Source organism: Rhinolophus sinicus, chromosome 14 (genome assembly GCF_057876585.1).
Source record: "Rhinolophus sinicus isolate RSI-liver-muscle chromosome 14, RSI-T2T, whole genome shotgun sequence".
Lineage (NCBI taxonomy): Eukaryota > Metazoa > Chordata > Mammalia > Chiroptera > Rhinolophidae > Rhinolophus > Rhinolophus sinicus.
This window is the reverse complement of record NC_142514.1, coordinates 29,145,111-29,159,068: the sequence shown is the minus strand read 5'-3', so window position 1 is coordinate 29,159,068 and position 13,958 is coordinate 29,145,111. Positions and strand designations below refer to the sequence as shown.

Below are 13,958 nucleotides of genomic sequence, written 5' to 3'. Positions count from 1 at the left end.
CCCATTTTAGAGATGAGGAAACTGAGACCTGAAGTGTTACATGACTTGCCTGAGGCCACACAACAGAGAATAATGGTACCCCGTTTTATCTAACGCCAAAGCCTGGGGCTCTCCTGCTCTGCAAGTCTGTCCACATCTCTGTTTTGTAAGCCTCCATTTCCTCAACTGTCAGATGGTGACAATGGACCTGCCCGTAGCATGAGTGCCCATGTGATAGTATGGGGACAGCAATGGTACATGGTAGGCACTCAGCAAGGATTGATTTCCTTCCCTATACCTCCCTCTGTTTCTACAAACTAGGGAGGTGTTATGAGTCTTCCTACTGAGGGAGAGCAGCCCGAGTTTGGGGCTCCTTGGGAGAAAAGACTGTAGTCACTGATCTTCTGGCCCATTTTCCCTGCTAGATCTGTAACAGCCTGAGGCAGGAGCCAGGGCTCCTTTACCTTTGCACCCTGGGGTCTAGCCCAGTGACAGGGAGTGTCTCGACCAAGGTCACTCAGCTGGAGACAGCTGGACCTTAAGTGTGGGCCAGTCCAGTGGGCTTTCTGTTGCACCCAGCTTCTGGAGGCTTCCTCTGAGAGAGGGCTGCCCTGAGGCCTGGCCTGGTACAGCAGGAAGCCACTCCTAGCGCTTGCCTGAGCCCTAGACCTCACACGCAGCCCCTGGGGTTCTGTCTATGCCTCCTCTTCCTGCTGCTCTTTACTCTCTAGACTCCGGGGTTGGGTGCTCTTCTCACACCATTCAGTGCTTCCCTCCCCCTCCCCTGCGCTACCTGAAAACCCTGACTATTTCTTCTGCCTAATCCCATACAGTATAGACTCTATGGGATCAGATATTCCTGCCTGTCACTAAATGGAATCCATTACCGTGCACTTGAAGTTCCTCTTTTTCAATGCTCAAGGCAAATGGAAATGTATCACCATCCACTATTTTTAAAAACTGCTTTTTCTGGAAAACATTTCCCAGGTATTCTCAAAGCAAGGCCTGTCCATATTCTGTTGCCTGTCTCTCTGCTCACTTCCCTTGTTTGGGAACCTCACTGCTCAGTGATGGGAGGGGGGCAGCAACTTGCCTGGAGAATGCTGCCAGGAGCAGGAAGGATCCAGAAGCAGCTTCTAGGCTACCTGATACATGTGGCCACATTCTCAAGTCTGAAGTGCAGGCATTTGGTGCAACAATGAACAGCCCAGGAAAAATGAGACCCCAAAGCCTTACCACAGGAAAGGAGGCACAAAAGCTCACAGAGTCCATCCCAAAACAGGAGCCAGATTGACAGAGGGAGGGCAACTTGGAAGGTCTCCCACCATAACTGAAGAAGAACACGGGCATTTATTGAGTGCCTCTTTTATATTGGGCCCATGCTAGACTCTCACACACTTTGTCTCATCTGATCCACACAGCAAACCCAGGGAAGGGTGATGTTGTTCGCTTTTTACTCATGAGTTAAGTGAAGCTCAGAGAGGTAAAGTAATTCAGCTGAGGTCACACAGCTATTAATGGGTGAAATCAGGGACTGAACCCAAGTTCTTCTGATGTCAGGGCTGTCTCTCTGTGCTATCCCTGCTGCTTCCCTGCTGGTGGGTAAAGGAAGCGTGCCAGTAATTCTCCCCATTTCCCCTCCAAATTGCTAAGTAGCCCAGCATGATCCACCAAGGTTATTCCATGTGATTCTGCCATATGTGTCCAGTGTCTTCGATTTTCTAGTTTTCTTATTGATCCACAGACCATGATAGCAGAAACAAAAATCAAAAAATTTGTCCCACAATTTCCTGTCCCAAGCAGATCAAACTCAGCTTATCCGTGTGCTGGCCCTATCTGCTGATGTCCCATTCACAGTAGAGGGACAGGCTCCATGTCAGGAGAGCATCTGGGGCCTCAGAGCCGGCTTTAACCATCTTCTCAGGGCTCAGAGTGAGGCTCAGTGCTGGATCCCACTGGTTTCCCTGCCAGCCCTTGAAAAGCTGCTGTGGCTGCAGCTAGTGACCCAGTAAGGCTGGCCCCTGAGGGCATCTGGGTTTTTTGGTTTTTTTCTTAACCCTTCATCAGCTGAACTTCCCCTGTAGTGATGACAACCCTTAGTGCCCAGGCAGGATGTGGGGCACCCTCCCCCTGCCAGCAGAGGCCATGCTGTGATGCTTTGGTTCTTCAGTGAGGATGGGGAGGGGAGAGGACTGGCCTCTCTCCTTGTGATTTGGGGTGGGGCCTGCAGAGGAGCTGGCCCTGGTCGTTTCTGCCCTGAGTGGGCATCACCTTGGAGATGGACCCCTCTTGCCCTGATAGGCCTTCCCTATTCAGCTGTTTTCTAAAAATAAGACACTTTTATATCATTTTTAAATTATAAAAGTGATACATGCTTTTTGTAAAAAAAAAAAAAAAAAATGAACAGTATACAGATGTATAAAGAAGAAAATGCATGTTCCAAACCCTGCCCACTCCACAGCCCCACCCCTAGGCCGAGCTGACAGCTTAGTGTTTATCCTCCAGGTCCTCTGTAGCATTCACGGCTACACAGATATGTGTGTGTCTATGGTGTTGGCTTTTCCGCTTTTATCACACCATCCCACTGAGAGGAAGTGTGTGCAGCAGCCAAGTGTGCAGGCTCAGAGTCAGACAGACCAAAGTTACCCACCTGTCAGGTCTCTCAGCTAAGTCTCATGTGGGAAAGGGGCCAGCAGTGCTGTGTTCATCCAGCGGCTGCAAGGAGTAAGGGAGATCACCCAGGAGAAGTGCTGAGCCCCATGTTTGACCCATAAAATCACAGTGAATCTCTAGTATTGGTAGGAGCATATATTTATTTTTAATTAGGAAAAGCTATTGTCCTATTACTATTTCAGTGGGTGGATTTGTCATCATTTACTTATTAAACCAATTCCCTGTTGATGGATATTAAGTTGTTTCCATGTTCACTGTTAAAAATGGTGCTACCGTGGTCATGTGTGTGTGCATCTGTGTGTATGTTTGTGGAAGATGATATGTGTGTATTTGTGTGTGTGCACTTGTGAAGCTGCTAGGTCAACATAAATTTTGGCCACTCCTCTCTAACACTGAATGGTAGTAATCCTTTTCCTCTTTGCCAAGCAACCAGAAGAAAGGTGATACCGACTTTTAACATACATCCTTCAGTTATTAATGAGGCCAGGAATCTTTGCATAGCTTTACTAGACATTTTCCTTTCATGAAAAATGATGTTTATTTCCTTTCTTCATTTCATTGACTATGTGTCTTTTCTTACTGTTTTGTGGGTGCTTCTTACATGTTGTGGATATTGACCCTGTTTCATATATGTTGCAAATATCTTTCTAGTCCATCATTTGCTTTGTAACTGTTGGTGGGGCCTTTTGATGTAAATTGTGCTTAATATTTTTATGTAGTGAAATTTATTAATCTTTTCCTGTAGGAACACTGAGATTCACTTCGGGCTTTGATAGTTATTTTCTAATACTAAATTATACAAGTTTTCTAATAGATCTGGTATTTTAATGTGTTTGCTTATGTGTTTTCTTTATATCTTTAATCCGAACAAATTTCTGTGTGAGTGTGGTGAATGTACACTATTTAAAATAGAATGTCCCACCCTCTCGCTCTGTATCTCATTTGTTGTCATACCATTTATTTTACCTGCTTGTGTGTTTACTGTGCATCTCACCTGGCTAGACCCTCACCTCCACAAAGGCAGGGACCCTTCCTGTTTTGTTCACTGAGGAATCTCCAGTCCCCAGACACAGTTTCTTATACATAGTGTCACTAAAATATCTGTTGAATGAATAGACAGCCAGACAGTTGTCATCGCTCTCCTGGTTAAATAATCCATTCTTTCTCTGTTACTTTAGAATTCCACCTTTGGCAACCTTATCTGTTTCTCTGTCATTATTGGTCTATTTAGATTTTCTCCCTCTTGTTCAGTTTTACAATTTATAATTTTCTAGAAAATCATCTATTTTCAAATTCATTGACATCAGCTTCTGTATCAAATTCTCTTAAATTTTAAATAATGTGCGGATACATGGTTACATTGTCCTTCTTAACCTTATTTGTGATTCTGCTTTTTGCTGCTAATCAGTTTAGCCAGTGGTTTGTCTATTTTGTTGTTTCAAAGAACCAGTTTGCGGCTTTATATTTCTTTTATTGTGGCTGCTGTACTATTCTCATTCATTTGTTTTTGTTTTCAACTTTATTTCTTCCTTCTAGATTATTTTGGTTTATGTTAACCCTTTTTAAGCTGCTCAGGTTATATGCTTAATTCATTAAGTTTCAACCTTTCTTATTTTATAAGCATTTAAGGTTTGTGTTTTCCTCCAAATATGGCTTCTGTTACAGTCCACAGATTTTTAAAAGTTGGGTTCTCAAGGTTTGACATTTATAAATATTCTACAGTTTCTGTCTTGCTGTCCCCTGACTCAAGAGTTATTTAGAAAAGCATTTTGAAATTGTCATGTGCATAGGTTACTTTTTATTTTTTGCCTCTTGTGAATTTCTAATATATTGCTTGAGAACTGAGACTATGCTGTATGTGTTGGAATGTGAGCTTTTCTTGTCCTCTAGTACAAGGACATTTGAGAAAAAGCAATTTCCTCTGTTTCTGGAGTATGCGTGAATTTAGGCTTACTAATTATCTTCAGATACTCCATAGTTTTCACTAAAGGTTACTTGTACCAACAAATTGTGAGTAATGTGCTCAAGACTTTTACTATTGTTTGCTCTTCTCCTTGTGGTTCTAAAAGTGTATTGATTCTGTTGTGCAGGGGGAAGGAAGGTAAAGGTTCATGATTTCTGTGTCTTGGAGAAGTAAACCCATTAGTAATATAAAATACCCCATTTTATTCTATTTAACATTTTTGCATTTTGGCTGATATTAATATTGACTTTCCTGCATTCTTTTTGTTTCCATTTTGCCTGTTATGGCTTCTTGCCATTTCTTTGATTTCAACCTTTCTTTGTCAATTTGTTTTAAGTGTGTCACTTCCAAAAGCATATGGCTGAGTTTTTTATTTAACCCAATCTGATCTCTTATCTTAAAGTAGGGTAATTTCATTTATTCACATTCTTGTATTTATTGACGTGTTTGGTCTCCCTTTCTTCATCTTATTTTGTCCTTTTTAATGATACCTTTTTCACTCCTGTCTAGTTTTCCCTTTCCTAACTCTTGATGATTTGAATTTCTTTGTTCCTCCCCCATCCTACCCCCACACACACGCACACAGTGGTTTAAAAGGTCTGTATCTTATTTTTCTTCTAGAAATGGTTACCCTTAAATAAAAAAAGGAAAACCCATACTTCTCTGTTAATGTCACGAATTAAATGGTGTCTATTTCCCATCAAGGTGGGATCATTAACAACATTTGTTTAGATTTGACTGTGCATTTTCCTGCTTTTATTGTTCATCACGATTTCCTGTGTGTCCTGTCTTGCCCTTTCTTGAATTACTTATTCTGATACAGCTTTTATTTGGTTGGAGTAATTCCTTGAGTAATTTTTTTAAGAAAAGATAAGTGGGTGGCATGCTATTTTTAGTGCTTCTCTCTTTGGCTTTGAGACTTGGCTGAGTAACAGTTCTCAGGGCTTTAACTCTTTTTCCTCAAAGCTCTGTAGTCTTTGCTCTGTTGCCCTCTAGCAGTGGGTGACGTGGATGTCAAGTCCAATGTCAATTTGATTCTCGAAATTTTTGTAGCGACTGTCAGAGATGAAGCTGAGTTTATAGCTCACCTGTGTAAGGGGGAAGATCGCCTCCGCGGAACGAGGTCATGTCTGGAGGACCAGAGAAAGGGGGAGATTTGCTGAGGATTAAAAGTCTCTAAAATGGGTTATATGGGGCTGGTGGAAACAGGGAGGAGGAATTTGGGGTTGGCAAAGGCTTCAGACAATCTTAAGGCACAAACTGTTGTATTAAAAGCTAATGGATCCTTCAGGAAGTCTCTGTGATGAGCAATCAAGCCATTTGTCAGGGCTAGAGTCTCCTGGAAGAAGCAACTCATGCTAATGAAGACAGTAAGGTGTGGGGGCAGCTGGTTACTGCTCTCCCCTTCCCGCTCCCACTTTACTCTCTGGAAACCTGAAGGATTCCCTCAGCATCCTTGGGTTTCAGGGATTCCGTCCAGCCTGCCCCGTCCCAGCTCCCCCTGCCTGTGAGTGGGTTCCCGGCCGTTTGGCAAGTGGGCCTCTCCCTGCCCTTGTGGGGTGAGGCTGGCTTAGCTCTGATTAGATTTTCTGTCACTCCCACTTGTCTGCTTTTCCTCAGACTTGCTGACCAAGCTGGTGTTACTATGAGTCTGTTCTTCTTCGTACATTTCTCTCTTTATTTCAGTGATGTGTGGGGGAGAAGAGGTAAACAAATGGACTCAGTTTGCCACGTAGAACCTCAGGTGTGTGTGTAACATCTCACAGTGGACGGATGCAGGCATGTCCACCAGCTTTCCCACCTGCCGCTGGAGGCTGGGCGTGCTGTGCAGGAGATGCTGGCCTCTCCTGTGGGAGGGAGAGCGGTGCTCACCGCTCCGCCTCATCCCATCCTCTCCTCGAGCCACAGCCCTGGTCCTGACCGAATTACCTCACTGACTGAAATGACCCGGTGACCTCACTCCACCACACGATCAAGCCCTGGCTATTTCATACATCAAGTTCTTCCCTTGCCCAGCGCCTCCCTCATGAGCTAGCGCTGCCCCTCACCTCCAGACATGTGTACAGCATGCGATTTCTTGAACATTTGGCCAGTTATGGGTCTCCTGTCTACTCACACTGCTTCCTTTGAAATATCCGCTCTCTGTCCAAATCAACTATTCTCTTCTCTATGCCTTCACCATGTGGTCGCTTAGAACCAGCGGCACTAGAATGCATTCCTTTGATCCTTTGCCCCTCTGCCACCCCCAAATGTAGATACTGAATCTTTACTGTCTTTTATCTCCAACACCTACCTACCACCGTGCCAGACCCAAAATAGGCACTGAATGCACGTCTGTTAAATGAATGAACAACCGAATTAGGTTCTAAAGAGAATTGTTGTACACTGACTGTGTGGGACGCCATACCAGGCTCTGGGGGGAGGGGCGGGTGAGTCAGACTGACCCCGCGGAGGTGTGTGCAGCCCACAAGGGGTGTAACAGTGCACATGAGCACTGTTATTTATCTTGAAAGGCACAACAAATGTGCTCGGGGTATTCTGGGAGGAAGGACTTAAGTCCAGTTTGGGGAGCTGGCTGAGGCTTCTGAGGGAGGATGGGCAGGATTTGTCTGGGTAGACATGGTCATGGGGGAAGGGAATAGCTTTTGAGCGAAGGCTCGGAGGTGGGAAACTGTGGACTATGTGTGGAGAATAGCGTGTTCTGAGAAATCAGTGTTTCTACTCTGGGAAGGTCAAACACAGCCATTCTCAGTAATAACTGGGATCTATTGGAGGGGGTGAGGTCAGATCTGGGAATGATGGAAAACCGTGGAGTGGCTAAGAGCTTGGACAACAGGATCAGGAAACGACAGACAGAGGCCACGGAGCACATTCAAACCTACTGCATGGTGGTACAGTGCTGTTCTGGGGTGTGGGGCAGGGCTGTTTGAATTTGAAAGCAGCAAGTGTGGTGGAGGGTGGGGAAAGCAGAGGGGTTTCGGTCACCCATGCATTCTGTAGGAACCAGCAGTGGAGTGCAGTTGCCAAAACACTAACCATTCCAAGGCTGCGTCAATAGAAAGCATGGCGCCCAAGAGAAGGAAGATGACAATGCTCCAGCCCTGTGTGCGGATGACTCCAGACTGGGATTACTGGCTCTGCTCTGGGGTGGTATCCATAGCAGTTACACCTGCCGTACCATGTGCCAGGCATTGGTCCAGGCACGTTACGGGTACTGAATCATTAAAACCGTGGGAGGTACATGCCATTCTTAGCCCCGCTTTTGCCGACAGAGCAAGGCTAAGCAACCTTCCAAAGCTGCAGAGGTAACGAATAGAAGGGCCAGGATTTGAACCCAGGCATCTTGACCCCAGAAGCCACATTCTCACCATCACACCACACTGCCTCCAGGAGATAAACCAGAGTATAGTGGCAAGGGAGCGGCATGAAGGGGACATACCACACCACACTTAAAGAACTCAGGCTTTCTCGATCATGGAGTACGTTCCTCTGTATTTTCTTGTTTGATCCTTACACTAGCCTGGCAAGTTGATTATTAAAAACTGATGCTCACTCATTCGTCCATTCATCCAGTAATGATTGTTCAGCCCCTGCCTTGAACCAGGCCTTCCTGGGCCCTGAATACTCTGTTTTGTCCAGTGATTTGGAGAATACAGTGTGCTTTTATGTCTACTATTGTATTTAATTCTCACTCATGCCTGAGTATGGGTCACTTTTGCAGGTTGTATTAGTCTTCTCTTGCTGTGTAACAAATTACCTCAAAATCAGTGGCTTGACATAACATCCAGGGGTTAGCTCACAGGTCTATAAGTCAGAAGTCAGGCGTGGAGTGGCTGGGTTCTCTGCTCAGGGCTGAAATCCACGTGTTCCTAGACTGAGTTCTCGCCTGGCGGCTCTGGGGAAAATTCCACTTTTCCAGGCTCATTCAGGTTGTTGACGGAACCCAGGCCCTGTTTTCTTTCTTGTTGTCAGCTGGCGTGGGGTCAGGAACTCTCAGCTCCCGGAGGCTGCCCTCAGGTCCTTTCCACATGGCGCCCTCCGTCTTTAAGGCGGCACAAGTCAATTCCTTCTTGTGGTTCTAATGTCTAGGACTTTCTCTTCCGTGACCAGCCAGAGAAAACCCTGTTTTTAAGGGACTTTCTTGATTAGGTCAAGCCCACAGAATAATCTTCCTATTTTAATGTTGTCAGCCCTATGACATAACCTAATCATAGGGGTAAAAATCTAGTATATTCGCAGTCCTGGGGATAATGCAGGACGTTACACCAGGGGGACAAGAAACCTTGAGGGCCATCTTAGAATCTGCCTACTATACTGGTGAAGAAATGGAGGTGCAGAGACGTTAGGAGCTGGGTACAAGGAGGCCACCAGGCTACACCATCCTCCCTGGGGAACATGGGGATCTAGCCCTGCTCCAAGACAAGTCGCTTGGGAGGAGTTGGGGGCCTGGGCTTCCGAAGGCCAAGCAGAGATTGTTCTGTGTCTAAAGAACTTGACCAAGCAAATCCCTTGACCATATTTTTCAACCGTCCCCTGCAGGACTCGAGACACAAACCTGGCAGCCTCAAACTAGTTCATGGAGGAGCCTCAAGCGATACTGGACAAACAAGCTCCCCCTTCCAAAGGGAAGAGCAGAGCGTGAGAGGAGGGCGGCTGCAGCAGGAGTGGACATGAACGCTGGTTTTCAAAGAGAACAGCGTTTTAGTTTTGGTCATCGAAAGTGGTGCCTTCAGCACAGGTAAGAAATGGGCTGTCACTGACTGTGCTTGCCGGGGCCGCCATTTTGGTCTTTCTGGCATAAGCTTGCTAGCGCGCTTCCTCTTTAAAATGCATTATTATTTTTTATTATTATTATTACCTCCCTTAAGCCTCTATGAAAGTGGGAACGTCTCGGGACTTCCTTGGCCAGGAATAGAGACCTTGAGTGGCACACTCTTTCACGGCCAACACACTGTCTCCCCAAAAATGCAGTCCTATGCCCCCAATTCCTCAGTTTCCCTTCTGTCCCTGACAACAACTTCTCTCGAAAGGCCACAGCCTCCCCACACTCCAGCCCCTCCTGTGTCCTCCTGTTTTCCAGAGCTCCACCTGCTTCTCTGCTCCCCTTTTTGCCCTCCCCCCATGAAGGCTATTGCCTAAAGAGCCCAGCCCACCGACTCCCTAGTCAGAGGAGCACAGAGGATGCTGAAGACTGAGCATCATCTCCTCAGGGCCCTCCCTGTTGGGGACACTTGAAAGGACATCGGGTTCTCAACCCTGCTGCACATGAGAATCACCTGGAGAATCTTTGTTTTAATTTTCGTATCACCTCCAGAGATACTGACCGAACAGCATTGGTGTGTGTGTGTGTGTGTGTGTGTGTGTGTGTGTGTGTGTGTGTGTTCTCTTTTTTGTTCTTCAGGCGTGCGTTGTGGTTTTAGGTTAGAAGTTCAAGTTGTAGTGCAGGTTAGGTGCGTGGTGTTAGAAGCTCACTGGGTGGGGACTATGTCTTGGATGTTTTGTCTGACTGTGGATACATCCTAACCACCCAAGGACAGGGGAGAGTGCCTTGCTAAAACACAGTAGCTTCCCGTGCTCTCTAAATCAGACTCGCAGGGATTGGGGACACAAGAATCTCTATTTTGATTCTGCAGTAGCCAACGGTTGGGTGATCTGGGGACCCTGGAAGTGCTCATCCTGTGTCTGGGTCTGTGGGCTTGGCTGTGAGTCCAGGAGCCACTTCCCAGCCTGGCAGTGCCTCCTCCGCTTCCCTCCAAGCAGAAGTTTTCTCACGGAGAGGAGGGCAGGCCTCAGGCAGCCCTCAGAGATGGCACCACTGGAGCTGCCTGAACTGTGGGGTAGCTGGGCCTCACTGGGGCCCGGGTTCTCACAGAGGTCAAAGGGTCATGCCCTGGACTCCAGGAAGGACTGGGCATTTGAGCCGCATTTGGAGGGGATGTTTGACGTGGTGCTTGATAGTGAAGGTTCGGCATCTTCCCAAGGTCAAATTCCAGCTCCAGCAGTTGCTCAGTCTGTCTACCTCATCGTTCTCGCCTGTAAAATGGGAAAGTAGTGGTACCTAGCTCAGAGGGCTGCTGTGAAAATACAGGTAAGGCCCCTAGAATGATGCTGAATGCAAGGGCTCCCCAAACATGAGCAGCCCCTCTGACTCACATGGGCAGATCAGACACCATTCTGTCCTCTCAGGGGGACAGCACATGAGTTCCTAAGAGTCAGGGTGAAGAAAAGGACTGGCACTGCACATGGGCCCTGGCACTTTAGACAAGACTGGGTCCTGTAGAAAACCCAATGAAGCTGGTTCTAGTTCCCCTTTTGTAAAAGTAAAGAAACAGCCCAGAGCGGTTCAGTAATTTAAAGACAGCCACACAGCTAGTAAACAACAGAGCCTCTGGCTACAAAAGACCCAGCACTTTCTTCTCTTCCAAGATGCTTCCTGAAACAAGGCAGTAACAGCTTCAAGGATGACCCCTCCGCCCAGGAACAGCTACGTTTTGGTGGGAATCAGTTACTGTCATGATGGATGCGTCCTCCGTCCTTAGCATCCTGGGGTACCTCACGGTTCCTCAATTTAGCATTTGTTTCCTTCTGCACATGTCACAGCCGTTTATGGGTCTCCTCCACTGGAAGTCTCAGGGCAGAGTCTGGATTTATTTCACTAGCTGTGCAATAGATACTTAAACTAGGCTGGAAACAGAGACCTCTGAGGGATGCGAGCGGAGATACGGGGGGCTGTCATGGGGAGGGCAGAGCGGGGAATCCTGCCGAGACCTGGCATGCGTCCTCCCCTGCTTCACTCCCAAACTCTCCTTCTGTCCATGTGGACTCTGCTAGCTGCATGGAAGAATCTGTAAAGGATGGGACTGGCTCAGGGGGAAATGAGTTGTGAGTTCCAGCAAGAAATCTGGTCCCCACCCCTTCCTGTGCTCTCCCTGGGGAATAAAAGCATCTGTGATTAATGGGGCGCTGACTCAGTGCTTCTGGAGTGTCCAGGAGCTCGTGGCCCACTGCTGGCCCAGCTTTCCCCAGCCACCAGGAAGTGGGCTGGAATATATGGCATCTGAATGAGGTGGAAGGCTCAGGCCCAAGCAGGTGGGTGTGCCAAGCAGGAGCCAGCCACATGCCAACCTCGGGTAGCATCGCAGACTCCCGTGTGCTGGAGAGGCTCATTAACACCATCTGAGGCTTGGGAACGGCTACGTTGGGAATTATTTGAGGGCAGGGAGCTGTAGAGTCAGAGGAGCCCCCCCACCCTCACCCCTTTAGTAGGAACCTGGACTGAGGCTTTCTCCAGAATAAATGTGATTTCTGGATCAGTGACTAGAGGATGAACCCAATTTGAAAATGGATATGAAAGCATTTTCTCAGCAGCAAAGTTCTCTGCTGGTAGTTTGCTAACTCTCACAGTCTTAGAAGCCTGTAGTATTTTGAAAAGTCAAATCCTGCATGGAATGTCAATAATATACAACAGATTAAAATGATAGTTTATTAATACACTTGTATTAATACACATTTATTTTTAAGTTCAAATTTTTAACATCTATTTATTGTGAAAGTCCTTCAATAGAACAATGAGTCTGATGCATACATGCCTTGAAATCTCAGGGTCTAGATCGGGAGTGGGCAAATTACAGCTCATTTGTCCTAACCCAGGCTGCGGTTTGACTTTTGTAAATAAAGTTTTATTGGAACACAGCCATGTCACTCATTTACGCATTGTCTATGGCTGCTTCCCCGCTCTAGTAGCAGAGCTGAGTAGTTGTGACAGAGACTGTCTGTCCCCCCAAAGCCAAAAATATTGATGATTTGACCCTTTATAGAAGTTTGCTGGCCTCTGTTCTAGATGATCGTTGTATTGCTGTATCAGCTGTAACAACCAGGATTGCTTTTTCATGGGTTTCTTGTTTTGTTTTTGGCTTGGTTCCACGGTGTTAAGAAAATTCTAAATTGTATCAAGAAGAGTCTGTGAATGGTAGCAGATTTCTAACATCTTACCTTGCAGCCCAGGACGGTAATCAGTTCAGTGTTCTGTGGACCATTGGGAAGGACGAGGAGGGAATTCTGCTTTGTATCACTGACAGTTTCAAACAACTGCTTGAATTCCTTCTTATTACAACACTCACACAGGAAGCACACAGCTATTTACGACATTTTTGTGATAATTCATGTAAGACGTTCTCATATCACTGCAAGCTTTAGGGTGTACTTGTTTGTGTGGTTTATGTAAGCGTGTATAGTCCTGAATTTAAACAACATAAAGATGTGCAATAGAGGGCTCCAGTCTTTCTAGTTGAAGACGCATTTCAATACTGAAGTTCAAGAGCTACCCAGACCGTAGTCTGAGGTCGGCACAAACCAAATTAAGCTGGCCGCACCCGCTGGCTGTACTCAGTGTGTTACAGTGTGCCATAGACCATGTTTGAAGGTGCAGGTCCGCTTTTCGTAACAGTTTTAATAGGAGTCAAACTATATTTTTGGAATAAAATTCTCACGTGACATTTGAAGAACCTCTGAAACACTTCCATAGAACAGAATTTGAAAACCTCCCCTTTGTGAAATATTGGTGGTTCTCATTTCTGTGCTTAAGGATAACGGAGAGGCCAAGGATGCTGAGAGCTGGGAGGCAGAGGAGGAAGTAGTGAGAGATGGTGGAGGAGAGAAGCAAGGTGACTGGGCGGGGAGGGGGCTCAGATGTGGAAAAAGTACTCAGGAAACACAGAGAAGACACCTGTGCTCCTGCCAAAGCTTAGGTGTCTCCTGACAATTGTTGATGACTTAAGCACAGCGCTCTAGGGCTACCTACTGAGTTCTAGCCATCATCTTGGAAGAAGAGATCCAGAAGGACAAAGGGAAAGTTCAAAATATGGGAAGAGAAGCGGGGGTGGGTGTGGGTGGATAAGCATACAAATGGCTTCTAATCAGTATGCAAAGGGCATTTGAGGCCACTCAGCAGGTCAAGGTCGTGAGGGGGTGGGCAGGGGAGAGGACAGGGATGGCAGAGGGGTCAGCTGGGTCAGCATGCCAAACCAGCTTTGTGCACGAGGAGGGAACATGAACATGCACAGTGCTTATGAGTGACCTGGGTGGGGCCGGATGTCAGGGCCCCAAGGAGATGGTGGATGGGGTTGGGCCTTGGCGTTGGGCATTCGAGGCAAAGCCCACAGAGCCAGGAATAAAACCCAGGAGTCCCGACTGCCAGACCTCCTGCCTTCCCTAGGTGGGTCCAAGGAAGGGAAGGGCAGGCCTGCTGGCTTTGAGTGGCTGTGGGCTGGCGAAGGTCTCTTGGGGATTAAAAAGCACCAGTTCTTTCTGAGGTTTTGCTGCTCACCCCATAGAAAAAGAACAT

The 13,958-nt window shown here is 46.8% G+C and overlaps 1 protein-coding gene across 6 annotated transcripts in view; it reads left to right on the top strand.

The window, feature by feature from the left end:
- HIVEP3 (HIVEP zinc finger 3) overlaps positions 1 to 13,958 on the top strand; it is a 435,628-nt gene that overhangs the window by 332,404 nt on the left and 89,266 nt on the right. For all 6 annotated transcript variants that reach the window (XM_019737161.3, XM_019737160.3, XM_019737156.3 and 3 more), the window contains one exon: positions 9,155 to 9,353. The gene's annotated coding sequence lies outside the window, so the exon portion shown is untranslated. The remainder of the gene's footprint in view (positions 1 to 9,154; positions 9,354 to 13,958) is intronic.